The sequence below is a fragment of the Lacerta agilis genome, chromosome 3 (assembly GCF_009819535.1).
Source record: "Lacerta agilis isolate rLacAgi1 chromosome 3, rLacAgi1.pri, whole genome shotgun sequence".
NCBI classification, from domain to species: Eukaryota; Metazoa; Chordata; class Lepidosauria; order Squamata; family Lacertidae; genus Lacerta; species Lacerta agilis.
Genome location: NC_046314.1, coordinates 100,096,254 through 100,110,122, shown reverse-complemented (window position 1 = coordinate 100,110,122; position 13,869 = coordinate 100,096,254). Strand labels below are relative to the sequence as shown.

Genomic DNA, 13,869 nt, shown 5'->3' with positions numbered 1-13,869 from the left:
CACGAACGTGCAAACACACACACACACACACACACACACACACACACACACCCTTCCAAGTGTAAAGGGCACACACAAGTATCTTTAGAAAATTCCAAAGTAGCTAGTAGAGAAGGATCGGGTTACTGCTTTCAAGTCTTTTAAAGAGGCCCAGGTCTAATTCTACACCCCAGCACTCTTCGCCCTTACTAGGATGCATGTACATGTGGCCGTGTGCATCTAAATACAAAACAAATTGGGAATCAGCTGATGGGCAGGAAGCAGGACCTGGAATGGACACTAAACCTGGTCTGCAGGCAGAAGGGGTGGCAATCGGGTGGCACAGTCTGCACAGCGTTGGGGCTGAACTGTGAGAAGCCTTTCCACTGCTGATGGGCAGCTTCAAATAGAAGTAGATGGGAGACTCCCTTAGGGATCTCGGAAATAGTCTCCAGGGAGCTAGTCCCGTTAGTCCATTGCAGCAAGAACAATTGTGATGGCTGCGTTCATCCTCCTCCCCACGTCTCCAAATGCCAGCTGATGACAGTCGCAAGTGGAGAAAGTGTTCTTGCACCCAGGTCCGGCTCGCAGGCTTCCCACAAGCATCTGGTTCATCACTGAACTCAATAGGCCTTTGGCCTGATCCAGCAGGGCTCTTACGAGTCTTGCGGCACTTGAAAGGCTAACAGTTTGGTGGCGTAATCCTTTGGGCACCAAAGTAATAGAATCATAGAATTGTAGAGTTGGAAGGGACCCCAAGGGCCATCTAGTCCAACCCCTTGCAATGCAGGAATCTCAACTAAAGCATCCATGGCTGATGGCTACCCAGCCTCTGATTAAAAACCTCCAAGGAAGAAGGGTCCACAACCTCCCGAGGGAGACGGTTCCACTGTCGCAAACAGCTCTTGCTGTCAGAAAGTTTTTCCTGATGTTTAGTCGGAATCTCCTTTCTCATAACATGAAGTCGTTGGTTTAATACCACTTTGTGTATCTGACAAAGTGGGGTTTAGTCCATGAAAGATTATGCCTCAATAAATAGGTTAGTCTTTGAGGTCCTGCAAAACTCTTTGCTGTTTTAGGAAACTGCATGGCACTTATATTTTCCTATAAGACCAGCTCCCTCTCCCCCACCCCACCCAAGCTTTTGGAAGGGGCTGTTTAATCGCTCCATATTCATCAATACCAAAACCAATTCTGGTTTCTTCCCCGCATACAGTTGTGAAGTGGGCTCTGTCCACAAAATCATATTCCATACAGTGGTACCTCAGGTTACATACACTTCAGGTTACAGACTCTGCTAACCCAGAAATAACACTTCAGGTTAAGAACTTTGCTTCAGGATAACAACACAAACTGCGCTCTGCCGGCGCTGCAGCAGTGGGAGGCCCCATTAGCTAAAGTGGTGCTTCAGGTTAAGAAAAGTTTCAGGTTAAGAACAGACCTCCAGAATGAATTAAGTACGTAACCAGAGATACCACTGTAATAGCATTTCTTAGTCTTGAAGGGGCCACATCACTCTGCTGGTTTTGCTTCAGCAGACCCAACACAGCTCCCCCTGTGAAAGTTATTGCTTTGTTTTCTTTAATATCCACTTTTATAGAGCAAATAGAAAGAATGTCTTTTTTTTTGTATGATGCAAAAGCAGCTTGTAAATGGGCATTCATCTTGGTATTGTACTAGACCAAGGCCAGGGGTAGGCAGCCTAAGGCCTGTGGGCCGGATGCGGCCCAATCACCTTCTCAATCCAGCCCACGGACGGTCCAGGAATCAGCATGTTTTTACATGAGTAGAATGTGTGCTTTTATTTAAAATGCATCTCTGGGTTATTTGTGGGGTATAGGAATTCGTTCATTCCCTCCCCCCCCAAAAAAAATATAGTCTGCCCCCCCCCACAAGGTATGAGGGATGGTAGACAGGCCCACAGCTGCAAAAAGTTGCTGACCAAGGCGATGCAATAGATGGGGAGCCACTGGAGCAGAAAGATTTTATTGGGAAAAGCCAAACTTGTATCAATGACGGACTTTCAGAACTCAAAAGAAATATTGGTTGCGGAAGTTTCCCTCCTTGGGAGATCTGAGGCTTCCCAAAAATACATTGTCTGTGAATCAAGAGAGAACTGTGACGACATTTGGAGATGGCCCTAAATGGCTCAGACGTATTTGAGATGGTAAGCAATGCCATTCTGTTGTCATTCTGTGCCCAAATAACATAGGTCTGGAGGGCTTCCTTGCGAACTTGTGGCACTTCATGTTTGGTTACAGGAAAAGGTTTAGGTTTTAATGGATTCGTGCATTGTTTCCCACTGCAGCATGCCCCCATGTGTTTTGCTCTATACAATGACAAAGAGGGCACCAGACTGTCCTCTCTGGCAAGACCATTCCGAGAGATGGGACGCTACTGTAGAAATTAACGCTGGTAGCTCACTGCTGTTCTCTGTTCTTCTTCCTTGCAAAATGTCCTTTGCTTTCTGCCAGGGTAATGTGGCCCTTGGCCGAAAAAGGGTCCCCCACCCATCCCTCGCAAAGATGCTTGTCCAGCTTCATTTTTTAAATACTTCCTTCCCAACAGTTGATGTCAGTTCATCAAAAAAGGGGGGCAATAAAAGAGTTTGAAATCGCTACTGAAATCTCTCATTTTCCTCACCGTTCCATCTCTGCAAGCGTTGCAACTTGCCAGGTGGAATGACCCCCCCCTGCTCCCCCCCCCCCCCGCACACTGTTCTGGATAGGATAATCTTTATTGTCATTGTCCAACGCAGAACAACAAAATTGAACATCTACATCAAACTTACAACAACCATCAACCTGCTATCCTCACCCACCCCACCTCTGCATAATAACCCCCTAAAAACTCTGATACCTCCCCTAATTTACCCCATATCTGAGTACAGACCCTCACAGACTGCCTTTCATTGCATTCAGAACAGAAATCGCTCTTGGATAGAAGCTATTTCTCAGGCGGCTAGTCCTGGTCTTTATGACCCTATACCTCCTTCCAGAAGGCAGAAGCTGGAAAAGATCATTTCTGGGGTGCACACTATCCCGCACAATGTCTGTTGCTTTCTTATAGCACCTAGAGGCATAAATTTGGTCCAAAGTGGAAAGAGTGCACCCAATTACCGTATTTTTTGCTCCATAGGGCACACCGGACCATAGGGCGCACCTTGTTATTTTTCTGGTTTTCCTCCTCTAAAAGCCTTGTTTTTTTTGAGGATCAGCTAAACGTTTTGCAGCTTTTTTGGCAAAAGGAAAAGCCCTGGGGTTTTTTGAGGATCAGCTAAAAGTTTTGCAGCTTTTTTTTGCAAAGGGGGAGAAGCAAAGAGGAAAAGCCCCATTTTTATGGGTTTCAACTCACATTTCTGCAGCTTCTAAAGGAAAGGGGAGCCTTTTCTACAGTTTCCAGACAGATAATCTAATCAACCAGTCACATGTCGCTGGGGAAACAAACAACCTCCCTCTGCAGCACATTCAACAATGGAGGCCTGGGCAAGGGGGCGGGGCTGAAAGGGAGCTGGGGACTCTTATCTCTCACCCGATCTTGCTGATCAGCTGCTGAGCGGGGTCCTTTCAACACCCCCTTTTCTCTTTGTAAAATAAAAAGCATGATCCTCTTTTGGCCCCTGGGCAATTCTGCTCCAGGGACCACCATTCACTCCATAAGACGCACAGATATTTCCCCTTACGTTTTGGGAGGAAAAAAGTGTGTCTTATGGAGCGAAAAATACGGTATCCTCTCCGCTGTCTTTACAACCCTGGACAGCGCTGTTCTTTCCCCAACTGTGCAACTCCCAAACCACACACACAGACCATAGGTTAGTACACTTTCTACCGTACAGTAGAAAGTGGGGGGTCTCCCCACCACCACCCCAATTTCAGGGGGAGGTGCAAAGCCCCATTGCACAAAGAGAAGTCCTTTTGCAAGACTTCCACTGATGTGACTGGTAAATTGAATCCACCCTTACTTTTCACTTCCCCCTTTAGTGATTTGTTTGGGAGTTTCCCTCAACACTTTTGAGGGTTTTTTCTTTTCTTCTCTTTTCCTGCAACCAAGCAGTAAATTTCACGAAACAAAGAGAGATTTGTGTTAGTCAGGTAACTTCCCGCGCCCACAAATCTGCACAAAACAGCCTGTTTCCTTAAATGCGAACAGAAAAACTGCTGCCTTCAGCAAAATTTGGCTCCTGCAGAGGGGAGTATTTGTAACGCAATATGAGCTATGAAATTAAAGTGGAAATAAAATTAAATGGGCTGAAAATAGAAATAGTTAGGCCTCATAAATATGTGTCGTGCTAAGTATCGCTTAATATGTTTTTCCAAAAATAGATTGCTGTCTCGAATCCCTCCTTTTTCTTCTAAAATAATGTTTACCGTCTTTTAAAAAGACGTGGCTCTTTTACATAATCAGTAGCATTCTGCCTCCCCCCCGCCCCTAAAATTACTTTCTTGGTAAACTCTTTTCCTCTTGTAATGAAGGCAGCTGCAGTTCATGGAGAATAGTTTGCTTCAGGCTACTTAGAAAGTTCATGGCAGATGCGAGATCTGAGCCCCAGACTTTTAGCCACTGTGCTACACCAACTCTTATTTCACAGACATTCTAAGGCTTTCATTTCAGGGCTGCCTCAAATGCTATCTTTTTTTCTCACAAACAAATTGAGTACAAAATACATACATTGCGCCGCTCAGAAATCCATGGCCGAAGGCTAGTTTTTTAAACCTACAAGATGCATGTGAACGGAAACCACTATTAAACACACTAAAAAGAGGTTGGGTGGCCCCCTGTCAGGGATTCTTTAGCCAGGATTCCTGCATTGCAGGGGGTTGGACTAGATGACCCTTGAGGTTCCTTTTATTATTCTGTGCTTCTGTGATTTGTCTTTGCTGCTTGGACGAGTGAAACCAACCACCTGTTTCCTTGATCCTTGCCCACCCTGGCTCTTAAAAGCAAGATGGGAAGGGCTGGGCGATGGGCTCCATGGGGTGGTGAATAGACCCAGCCAATATGGCCAACTATTGCCCAGTCTCAAATCTTCCATTCTTGGGCAAGGTGATTGAGCGAGCGGTTGCTGAACAACTCCAGGCATGCCTGGAGGATGCAGACCATTTGGATCCCTTCCAGTCAGGATTCAGGTCTCATCATGGGACTGAAACTGCCTTGGTTGCGCTGGTTGATGATCTCTGGCGGGCTAGAGACTAAGGTGAAAGCTGTTTCCTAGTTCTGCTGGATCTCTCAGCGGCTTTTGGTACCATCGACCATAACATCCTTCTGGACCATCTATAGGGACTGGGAGCTGGGGGCACTGTTATACAGTGGTTCTGATCCTTCCTCCTGGGCCGTGTCCAGAAAGTGGTGTGGGGGGATGAGTGTTCAGACCCCTGGGCTCTCACTTGTGGGGTGCCTCAGGGTTCCGTTTTTAATAACTATATGAAGCCACTGGGAGAGATAATCAGGGGGTTTGGGCTGGGTGTCCACCAGTATGCAGATGATACCCAGCTCTGCCTCTCATTTAATTCAGAACCAGTGAAGGCAGTGAAGGACCTGTGTGAGGACCTGGTGTGGGATCAAGTCTGAAGGCAGCCCTTAGAATAACAATTTTTATTTTTCCTGTCATTTTGTTCAGTAACTAGACAAATGTTTCAGTGCATTCCATGAAAAGGAGACCACGTCTCTTCACAGAATGCAATGCTTGAAAACCTCAGTAAGCAGATGGCAAGTGCAAAAAAATCCCATTCTTCTGTTTCGTGAAATGGGAAAATGTGTTTTTATTAATTAATTAAATTTGTATACCACCCTTCATCCGTCGATCTTGGGGCGGTTCACAACATAAAAAAGATGGCAAAGTTTAGTAAAAATTATTGTGTGCTCCTCTGGGATCCTAGAGTTGAAAGGGAACTAGAGTACTTAAAGGTAAAGGGACCCCTGACCGTTAGGTCCAGTTGCAGACTCTGGGGTTGTGGCCCTCATCTAGCTTTATTGGCCGAAGGAGCCGGTGTACAGCTTCTGGGTCATGTGGCCAGCATGACTAAGCTGCTTCTGGCGAACCAGAACAGCACACAGAAACGCCGTTTACTTTCCCACCAGAGCGGTACCTATTTATCTACCTGCACTTTGACGTGCTTTCGAACTGCTAGGTTGGCAGGAGCAGGGACCGAGCAACGGGAGCTCACCCCGTTGCGGGTATTCGAATCGCCGACCTTCTGATTCGCAAGCCCCAGGCTCTGTGGTTTAGACCACAGCACCACCCGTGTCCCTAGCATACTTAGTCCTCAGCTAATGACTCAGCTAATATAGCTTATAAAATTGTGCACCCAAAATATGACATGAATTCAGTTGGAACCAAGAATGGCATTATTAAGGGTGATTTGGGGCAGACAGTTAAAGAAGGCATCAATAGATTTTCTTTAAAAATCGCAGAGTTCAATAAATATAAATTGACTTATTTGCCTGAAGCAGCTGCCTTCATTTACAGGAGAAGAGCTTACCAAGTCTTGCATAAACACAAAGTATATGAAAGGTAAAACGTGAAGGCTGCCTGCATGCCATGCGTTTGACGTTGCCCACCAAATCTGTTTTATGTCATCTTCAAGAGCTCCACGCCTGCTTTTGACATCCTGGCAAACAGCTGAGTGCAACTAGAAAGCACTTGAACTTCTCCATAATGGGGATTGCAGATTTAGTCTTTCTGACCTATTTGTGTGATGGAGAGAGCTTCTGAAACCATTCAAAACAGTTAAATTGTCCAGTGGCACCTTAGAGACCAACTAAGTTTGTTCGTGCATGCACAGAAAAGCTTATACCCAGAACAAACTTACATAGTTCGTCTCTAAGGTGCTACTGGACAATTTTTAATTTTTTTTTTTCCACTGCGTCAGACCAACACGGCTACCTACCTGAATCTTATAAAACAGTGATAGCTCAGGGTTGTATACCGGTCCAAGTAAGCTTTTCTGGTTTAACGTTGCTTGGTGGTAAAGAACACCCCCCCCCCATGGTGTGGAAACAAAGAGCCTACAGTAGCAGGGAACATGTGTGAATCTCGCAACCCGATGTGGATGGGGCCGGCTGTGTGGGGTTTTCCCACCTAAGCAGTGCTGACACAATTGGTAGGAAAACTTCCTGTAGTTCTGATATTCATATGTGTTCAACACACCACAGGGAATCGGTGTATGAGCATGTATGAGACTGCAGTCCCAACCACAGCATATACTTTAAAGCACTTTAACTGCCATTTGTTGTTGTTGTTCAGTCGTTCAGTCGTGTCCGACTCTTTGTGACCCCATGGACCAGATCATGCCAGGCACGCCTATCCTTCACTGCCTCTCGCAGTTTGGCCAAACTCATGTTAGTAGCTTCGAGAACACTGTCCAACCATCTCATCCTCTGTTGTCCCCTTCTCCTTGTGCCCTCCATCTTTCCCAACATCAGGGTCTTTTCCAGGGAGTCTTCTCTTCTCATGAAGTGGCCAAAGTACTGGAGCCTCAACTCCAGGATCTGTCCTTCTAGTGAGCACTCAGGGCTGATTTCTTTAAGAATGGATAGGTTTGATCTTCTTGCAGTCCATGGGACTCTCAAGAGTCTCCTCCAGTACCATAATTCAAAAGCACCAATTCTTCTGCCATGGCTTCCCATTCTGCCAATTCTAACTGCCATGGCTTCCCCCAAAGAATCCTGGGAACTATGGGTTGTTAAAGGTGCTGAGAGTTGTTAGGAGAGCATCTCGCAGAGCTACGATTCCCAGCAGCTTTAACTACAGATCCCAATATTTTTGTGGAGCGGGGTGCCGTGATTGTTTAAAGGGTATAAGCATGCTTTGAGTGTACGGGGTGGCTGTAGCCAGAGCGAGAAATGGAGCCAAAGTTTGGGATTCATGGGTGAATGATATAGGCATAGTTTGTGATAATTGAAACGGGCAGAGCAATCCTGAGAAAAGGTCTAGTGGTACCACTTAGCTGGTGCCCGGGATCCGAAAAGCTACTTACAGGTGAACCCAAGGGTTTGCGTGTGCCCCCACTGGGTTTAAAAACATTTATCAATTAATTGTCTTCTCCCCATGCCACCTCTGAAGCTCCTATGGGAAATCCTGCTTAAATCCATGTTGGGCATGCACACAAAAGTTGTGTAGGTCTGTGGCTCCTGGCCATCCCATCTCCCCCTGCCCAAAATACTGCAAAACAAAAAGAAGCGGTAGTTTATGCCAAGGTTTATTTACTGAACAAGCTATGCCACTGGTTTTTTTTTTTTTTTTTGGAACTGGTTTGTCAAAGAACATTCCTAAGCTTATCGCCCAAAGACCAGGCTCTGTTCCTATTACAATGCCTTTGGCATTTATAACTGAGCAAGATGTGGGTGAATGTAAAAACAATGACTGTAGCATATGAAAAGATGGGGGAGTTATTTTTATTTTTCTGGTTCAGAAAGCACTTTTTCCAGCAAGAGGGGCAAAAAGAAAAAAGCTATACCCTCTAGAAATTGTCACAGTAGCGACTTCCGGTGGAGCTGCGGCCATCGTAAGGAGCGCGGAGAATCCCCTCTGGGGACCCCGAGCGTAATTAGGAGGAAAGGGGGTCGAGCAAAGGCTGTGCGGACCCAACTACTTCAAGGGGGGCTACCTTGAAGTCCAGTGCACCCGGCGGTGTCATTTGCTGTGCTCCCAAAGCCAGGGTTTTTTGGAAAAAAGGACTTTGGAGAAGGGAGCGGAGGGCAGACACAAGGCGGGGACATCGTACCCTCCTAACGACGCAAAGCCTCGAGCTCCAGATGAAAAGCAGCCCGCTTCCAAAACAAGTAAGACCGAGGAAATAAAGAACTTAGTGGGTGTCTGGAAATTAAAGATAACCCACAGTTATAATTTGGCATTTTAAAGATCGGGACAAATGTATGAGGCGAAAAGAGGGAGTCCGTCTCTACATTAGTGAAAAAATGGCGCTCGGAAAAACTGCGCAAGACGAACTAAAGACAACGTTCCTGTGAAAGTGAGTAAAATTTTTATAAAACTCCTCGGAAAGATACTATTGAAGACGGGGGGTTGAGAAGATTGAAATTGACAGTAACATATAAACTTTAAGGTAAAAAAGCTGCGGAGATCTCGTGAAGGGGGAGAGGAGAAAACGAAAGTGTCCTTCCCACTTAATCATCCGTCCGGTATCGTGCTTTTAAACAAAGGCAAAATTGAGGGGAAAAGGAGCGGATAGATCTTTACGGACTGAGAGAGAACATTTTGAGAGCCCCTTGAAATAGCGCATTGGGGAAAAATCCGGTTATAAACTTCTGGGTTGGAAAGAAAGTCCCCCTACATAATAGGACCAGACGGGCGAGCGGAGGAGCCAGCGGGGGAGGCATCGGCCTCGTGGATTACAAACATCGGTTGAGACCTAACAGAAAGATTGGCGGACCCCTGAGGATTACAAAGCTTAATTATTAACTTCTGGGTGGCCTGAAAGATCGAGAACGGGGGAGGAAAGGGACGGAAAGAAGGAGGCTGACAGAAGTTAAGTTAAGGAACTACGTGGACAGAGGATCAGCTTTTTCTTTGGGGGGGGGGATTTTCCTTTACAGGTTTGGATCATCGCTTTCTTACTTATTTAAAAAAGAACTGTGACTTAAAAAACTCCTGGACGGTTAGGTGGAATCTGTGACTCTGACTTTGATTGATAAAAACCTCAAAATTAGAGCGTGGAGATTGTATTTTGGCTACATAATATCGAGAAAGGGAAGCCTGGTTGAAACAAAGAAAACGAAAGTAGCGGAGGGCTGGAAGAACAAAGAAACTGAAAGTAACGAGTAAAGGGTATTGAACCTGGCAGTGTGGGTGGGCTTTCCTTATTGTATACTGTATATTGCAGAGAAGCGCCATCTATTGGGGGAAAAATTGGTTGCATTAATAAGTAAAAAAAAAAAAAGGAACTGTGTTAAAAAGAAAGCCCCCTAGTGGAAAAAAACAGGTGCAGAAATAATAAATAATAGACAGAAAATAGCAGGATGAAAGGGCATAAAGGAAGCGCAACTCCAACTGAAAGAAGGTCTTCGAAACAGGAGGAAGGGAAAGATTGGGAGGGATTATTAACGGAGATTAAAAAGGAAATTAGGCAAAGTGAACAGAATATTGAAAAAAGGTTGGAAGATTTAAAAGAGTCAATGGATCAGAAATTTGAAAAGGTGGTAGGAGAGTTAACAGAACAAGTGAAAGAGTTATCAACGAAGTCCAAAACAATAGAAAGCACAGTTAAGAGAATACAAAAAGAGGTAAAACAATCAAAGAAAGAGACAGAGAAGGTAAAAGAGGAAGTAGTGGATGTGAATAAGGTACAGGAGGAGATGTTGGATAAGTTAGCCTTGCTTGAACTCAGACAGAAACAATTGAACTTGAAATTTCGGGGAATTCCTTTAGAAGCAAATGAGAACATCAGGCAAAGAATGGTGACAGAACTAGCAAGATGGCTGGATGTAAAACAAGAGAATTTGGAATACTCTATTCTAAATGCTTTTAGAATAGGAGTGAAGTCGGTCAAGGCCAGAGCAAAGAAACTACCAGGAGATTGCCTGGTGATGTTTAACTCATTAGATATAAGAAATGAAATTTTGAGATTAAGTCATTCCCAGAAACTAATAATTGGCGGAAGGGAAATTTTCATTTACAAAGAAATCCCAACGAGATTTTTACAAAAAAGAGATCCATACCGTCTGCTAGCAGGAATTTTAAATAAAAAAGGAATAAGCTTTAGGTGGGAATTCCCAGAAGGAATGACCTTCTACTTCAAAAATAAAAAGTTCAAGATAAGAAACGAGCAAGAGCTGAAGAAATTCACGAGAAGATATCCGAAGGAGTTAGGATTGGAGGGAGAAAAGAAAGAAAAGAAGAACAGCAAGGAGGAACTGGGAATATTGGAAGAAGGAGCAGTGGGAGGAGAAGAGAAAGAGGAAGAGGAACAGGAAGAGGAACAAGAAGAAGGAGAAGAAGAAGAGGAAAGCGACCAGGAGGCGGAAGAAAAAGAAGAAAGCGAGGAACAAGCCAAGGAAGACAACTTAAACACTTAAGTAGTTTTAACCGAAAACTTTCTCTAAGGACATGAACTTAAGAATTGAGTCCTGGAATGTAAATGGTTTAAATAATAAATACAAGAGAAATAAAGTAGAACATGTCTTGATCAAGAAAAATTTGGACATTGTATGTTTGCAAGAAACACACATTTCAAAAAAACACAAAAGAGTATTGATAAACAAGAGGTTAGGCTTGGATTTTGTAACGGCAGATCAAAAGAAAAAACGTGGGGTAGTACTTTATGTAAAACAAAAGTTGGAACCTAAGTTGATTTTTAAGGATGAGGAGGGAAGAGTGGTTATGGTACAAATTATCTGGCAAGGCGAAAAAATCTTGTTGGTGGGAATATACGCACCAAACAATAAAAAATCAAAATTTTATAAAAAATTAGGGGATAATTTGATGGAATATTCGGACCAAAAAATTATTCTTTTGGGAGATCTAAATGGTGTAGTGATCCCAACGCTGGACAGAACGACAAGGAGATTAGGTTCCACTGAAGGTAAATTACCAAAGTCCTTTTTCACATTAGTAGAAAATCTAAGCTTAAGAGATGCCTGGAGGGAGAAACATCCAAATATAAAACAATACACATATTATTCGGAGCCTAACCAAAGTTCAAGCAGAATTGACTACATCTGGGTATCGAATGTTGTAATGTTAAGAGTAAATAAGGTCGAAATCCAACCAAGAACTATATCAGACCATAATGCTATATACATGGAGATAAAGGGAGAAAGTGCCAGGAGAAGATGGAGAATGGATGAGAGTTTGTTTTATGACCAGAAGGTGGTGGATAGAGCAAAAAGAGCAGTAGCAGAATACTTTGAATTAAATGCCAATAAAGGAATGGATTCAAATGTGGTGTGGGATGCCAGCAAGGCGGTAATGAGGGGCTTTTTGATATCACAAAATATTATTAGAAAGAAGGAGAGAGAAAAGAAAAAGAAAGAAATTATGAAGGCGTTGGAGGATAAAGAAAAACAATTGGCAATGAAACCGAAAGATCAGGATTTAAAGCAAGGTATAAAAATGTTACAAATGCAATTCGACGCGCTAATAAATCAAGAATTAGAGTGGAAATTAAAATGGTTGAAACAAAAGAATTTTGAATATGCTAATAAGACCGGGAAATTATTAGCGTGGCAGTTAAAAAGAAGATTAAATCAGAATATTATAAACAAAATTAAATGGAAGGATAAATTGACTGAAAATCCAAAAGAAATTAAGCAAGCATTCCAAGAATTCTATGGAGAACTTTATAAGAGAGGACAGGAGGAAGAAGAGGAAATGGATTTATACTTAGAAGATAACAAACCAAAGAAAATATCAAGAGAAGATCAGGAGCAATTAAATGCAGAAATAACGGAGGAAGAGTTGAAGGAAGCAATCAAAAAATTAAAAATTGGAAAAGCTCCGGGCCCCGATGGTCTAACGGCAAAATACTACAAAGATCTAGCACCACACTTGATCCCTGCTATGTTGGAAGTAATGAATAAGATTTTAACGAATGGACGTATCCCAAATTCATGGAAGGAGGCATTTATTACGGTGATCCCAAAGCAAGATACTGACTTGACAAATGTTAAAAATTACAGGCCAATTTCATTGTTAAATCTAGATTATAAATTGTTTACAGATATTTTAGCCCAAAGATTAAAGAAAACATTGAATAAGTTGATACACAGTGACCAATCAGGTTTCTTACCAGGCCGTTATATGAAAAATAACATAAGAACAATAGTAGACTTGATCGAATATTTGGATCTAAGAATAGATAAAAAGGCGACCCTGATTTTCATCGACGCAGAAAAGGCGTTCGATAATGTTTCATGGAAATTTATGTTAAAGATATTAGGAAAGATGGAAATCGGGGAAAAGTTTATAAATGGAATTAGAGCCATCTATTCGGAACAATAAGCAAAATTAATCATCAACAGTGTATTAACGGAGGATGTTAAGATAACAAAAGGGACAAGACAAGGTTGCCCAATATCCCCACTCATATTTATTTTGGTTTTAGAGATCCTGGCAAATAAAATAAGAGGGGAAAAAGATATCAAAGGCATAAAAATTGGAAAAAGAGAATTTAAATTAAAGGCTTTCGCCGATGATCTGGTGATTACATTGGAGGAACCACAAAGGAGCATGGAAAGATTATTGAAGGTGATAGAAGAGTTTGGGAGACTGGCTGGCCTTAAGATAAACAAAGGGAAAACCAAAATGCTGACAAAGAATTTGAGCAAGGAGGAGATCGAAGAGTTACAAGAAGTATATGGCATTATGGCAACTAAGAAGATCAAGTACCTAGGAATTTGGCTCACTCCAAAGAACATAAATCTGTTTGGGGACAATTACCTCCCGATCTGGAGAGAAATTAAAAAAGATCTAGAAATATGGAATAGATTAAAATTGTCTTTTTGGGGAAGGATAGCAAGCATAAAAATGAATATTTTACCAAGAGTATTATTCCTTTTCCAAATGCTGCCCGTGGTGAAGGGGACAAGCCAAATCAGGGAGTGGCAAAAAATACTATCAAAATTTATCTGGCAGGGAAAACCGCCCAGGATAAAGCATAAATTACTGGTAGACAAAAAGGAGAGAGGCGGTTTTGGAATGCCGGATTTGAAAATATATTATGAGGCGTCATGCTTGATTTGGATTAGGGAATGGATGTTATTAAAAAATAAAGAAATTTTGGATTTGGAAGGATTTAATAACAGATACGGGTGGCACTCATATTTGTGGCAAAATAAGGTAAAAGTTCATAAAGAATTTTTAAGTCACGTGTTTAGGAAGCCACTATATGAGGTATGGGAGAGGTACAAAAGCTTATTAGAAAGAAAAACGCCCAG

The 13,869-nt window shown here is 42.8% G+C and overlaps 1 protein-coding gene across 2 annotated transcripts in view; it reads left to right on the top strand.

The window, feature by feature from the left end:
- The window catches only part of PIGF (phosphatidylinositol glycan anchor biosynthesis class F), a 44,338-nt gene that overhangs the window by 23,590 nt on the left and 6,879 nt on the right, over window positions 1-13,869 (top strand). The window lies entirely within an intron of this gene.